Here is a 3,918-nt window from a genome sequence, read left to right as displayed (position 1 = left end):
CTGAAACCTACCAGCTGTTGTAAGGTTCTCCCAGCGTCCCGGGTTTCTCGGCACCAGCTGTAGCCTGCGCAGTCATCTCACCGGGAAGAAGACAAGCGGACACACTAGGTTCCTTCTGCAGCAACGACGTTTACTGCCCTCTCCCAGAGGGAAAAGAGGTCGAGCCCAAAATCCGCACTGCTTATATACACCACAGTGTGGCGTGTCTGCCCACAACGTGGCGTGTCTGCCCATGATTGTCTGTCTGCTCATTACCCTACGTGACGCCCCAGAATGGGCCGTGACATGGCGTCTTTTCACTCTACGCACATGCGCAAACAGTTTCCTACGCACATGCGCAAACAGTTGTTTACTCGACAGCGGAAGTAGGCGCCATCTTGTCATGGCAAATGCTGGGTCCCTACACTGAAGGTGGAATTGTCCCAGCTTCGCCAAAGTGAGAGGCAGAGCGGCGGAGCCTCGTCCAAGCTCTCCAAGATATGAATAGAGTTGTAAGCAAATTCATTGCCCAAGTCCTCACTGTCCTTAACCAGACTCAAAAAGAAAACCTCGGGAAATTCTCAAGGGCAAGAAGTACAAGCCCCTGGACCTGCGACCCAAGAAGAGTAGCGCCGTGTGCCGCCAGCTCACCAAGTATGACAAGAAGCTGAAGACCAAGAAGCAGCAGCGCAGCAGCGGAAGGAGCGGCTATACCCACTACCCAAGTACGCAGTCAAGATCTGAGACAACAATGACAATAAAGTGCAAGACTGACTGGCAGAATCATCATCATCATCATCATCATCATCATCATCATCATCACCACCACCACCACCACCACCACCATCATCGTCATCATCATCGTCATCATCATCATCACCATCTCTATAGACTGTATTAGTGCTATATTACCACAAAAGAATAGTTTCAAGAACTTCAGGGTACTCTAAAGGCTCTGAAACAGAAGAGCAGACAAAGAAAATATGTTAATTTATACAACAATAATCAGCTGTTAATAAATGACATTATGGAATTTGCAGGCAAATGGATGAAAGTAGAAAACAAATCAAAACAAAACAAAACAAAACAACAATAACAACAACAGACCTGAGTGAGGTAACTCAGACCGAGAAAGATAAAAAGGTCGATATTAGCTTTGAAGTAAATGAAAAGCTACAATACATAGATCCAGTGAGAGGACTGAGAAAGGCTAATTCCATGACAGGCTTCTAACTAGCAGTTCAGGAGACTAGGCCTAGATCTTTGTTTTTCAGAACTGGGCAAGTCCAGACAAGTTAGTTACTGGACTCCTAGGCCTCAGGCAGCCAATCAGAAACTTCCCTGCCATCAGAAGCTACCCTGGCCTACTGTAACAGCAATGAGTCAGCAGAAGTTTCCAGCCTTCCCCAGCAAGTTTCCAACCCCCAGCAAGGTTCTGAGATATCCCTAGAGATAACACCAACCAATTAAGGTAAAGGTCATCTACTCCTCCCTGGAGCTCCCTTAATGTGCTTTAAATTGGGCCCACAAGCTCACCTGGGTGTCTCCATCTTGGTAAATGGTAGAGCCTCAAATGCTGGACATCTGTAGACTAAAACACTCTTTGCTTTTACATACTGTTTGAGTCTGGGGTATCATTCTTCTGTGAATCATGAACACTTACACAAGAAAGGTTAAGCATAGAGGAAGGGACTAGGAAGCCACATGGAATACTCTGGGAGCAGGAAATAGAATAGATTTTACAGGTAGACTGAGGGCAGGTGACAGTTTGGGACAGGAACAAAGGAGAGGAGATAGGGTAGAGGGAAAGAACATGGGGAGAGACAGCTGGAATTGAAGGCACTTTCAAGAAAGATGTTACGGAAACTTAGTGCGTAAAAATTCCCTAAAATATATGAAGGTGATCCTAATGAGGTCTCCTAACAATGGAGGATACAGAGTCCCAACTGGCCATCTCTTGACACCAAACAAGGTTTCCAGTAGCAGGACTGGGTTGCATTTGAGTAAGTTGGTGGCCAAGGAAGTCTCATGGAAATCCCTAAGCAACTGAAGCTATTGCTACTACAATAGGATGCTCTATGTAAATTGATAGCAGGGGGTGGGGGGCTCCATTGTGGAGGACAACACCAACATAACTCATTAAACATTGAAAAGTCAAGCTGGTGCATCTTTAGGGCCTTTACCCCTCCAGTCTAGTTTCTTTGGTGTGGGGAATGCACTCTGAAGTTACCAAAAGAGAAACATAAACCTTAACCCAGGCACAAAAATTTTGATAAACAATCTGTTCTTATGTTTGCAACCTGTAGATCTAGATGTAGAACTCTCAACTCCATCTCCAGCACCATGTCTGCTGTATGTCATCATGCTTCTTGCCATGATGATGATGGACTAAATATCTGAACTGTAAGCCAGCCCCTATTAAATGTTTTTGTGTAAAAGTGTTGCCACAGTCATAGTTTCTCCTTACTGCAACAGAAACCCTAAGAAAGCTTATATCTAGAAGAATTAAAATGAAGGGACTGGGATAGTGTTTAAAGTCAAAGGGAACTGCAGAATGGTGAAGAATCAGGGAAAACTGGATGTATTAAAAGGATTCTGAATCAACACATTCTTATCCAGTACCAGCATATATTAGACACCTTAAGAAATTCAAATAACACAACAGGTCTTTTCAAAATATATGAGACAGAGACAGACATTATGAGATGGCTAGTTTTGTCAAATCAATGAAATCTCGAATCACCTGGAAAAGGATCTCAGAGAATATTTGTACAGATTATTTTATTTATGATAATTTATATTACAGGTGGCACCGATTAACCTGGGCATGGAATCTAAGATTATAAAATTGTAAAGGGCCAGATGTCATGTATGCATTAATTAATTCACTGATCACTATTCTCAACTGTGGATCTAATGTCCAGCTATTCCAAGCCCTTCCTACTTTACTTCCTAGCTTTGATGGACTATCACCTGAACTGTGCGCTGGAACACTCTATCTCCTAATTGCCTTTGTCAGAGGATTTTTATAACAGCAACCAGTAAAGAAAACTAACACTTTTCACTTTTCAAGGGTTGAGTTTCTTGGTGAGGGAGAAAATTCATCAGTTATCTCACCCAGCAGTGGGTCTCACATGTCACAGTGCTGAGCTCCCAGGCAAGATGAGCCTTCAGATGCAATAGTGACATGACTATTAACAAGGTAACTGTGGTGCTTTGAATATGCTTTATCCATGGAAAGTGGGATTATTAGGAGGTAATGGCCTTGCTGGAATAGGTGTGGCCCTTTTTGAAGGAAGTGTGTTACTGGTGGGGTGGGTGTTGGAGGTCTCCTCCTATGCTTTGTAGATGAGAGCTTCCTCATACATGCCTGAGTATGGCAGTCTCTCCTGGTTGTCTTCTGATTAATATGCAAAATGCTCAGCTCCTTCTCCAGTGCCATGCCTGCCTGCATGCTTCCGTGCTTTCTGCTATGATAATAACGGAGTAAACCTCTGAAACTGTAAGCCAGACCCAATTAAAGGTTTGCCTTTATGAGAGTTGCTTAGTGTCTCTTCACAGCAATGGAAACTGTAACTAAGACAGTAACCAACTGCAGGAGGTAATCCATGCCCGTGACTATAAACTTGGTCAAAAGCCCATGGCTCAAGGACAGGGACCTAATACTGCTGTTTTGCTAAATATACATGTTAAACTACCTTCTAGGTATTTGATCATACCAATATATCAATGCTGTTTTCAACACTGATCAGGGAAGTTTCTTTTTGCAGTAGGCAGTAGTTAATTCATACTTACAACAGGTCTAAGTGCTGAGAATAAGTGACTGTTGAGATAACTAGACACTATCAATTTTCAAAAAACTTGGAGAACATTGTGGAAAAGAAAGCAAGAGCTGGAGACATGGTGGTTGTGTGTAGGAACTCACTGCAGTTATGATTA

General features: G+C 43.2%; 1 pseudogene; it reads left to right on the top strand.

Moving 5' to 3' along the window:
• The window catches only part of LOC116074198, a 31,753-nt pseudogene extending 31,030 nt beyond the window's left edge, over positions 1-723 (top strand).
• The last annotated feature ends 3,195 nt before the right edge of the window (positions 724-3,918 follow it).

This window comes from Mastomys coucha, unplaced genomic scaffold (assembly GCF_008632895.1).
Source record: "Mastomys coucha isolate ucsf_1 unplaced genomic scaffold, UCSF_Mcou_1 pScaffold24, whole genome shotgun sequence".
Lineage (NCBI taxonomy): Eukaryota > Metazoa > Chordata > Mammalia > Rodentia > Muridae > Mastomys > Mastomys coucha.
The sequence above is the reverse complement of the archived record's forward strand: the minus strand, read 5'-3'. Positions and strand labels throughout refer to the sequence as shown.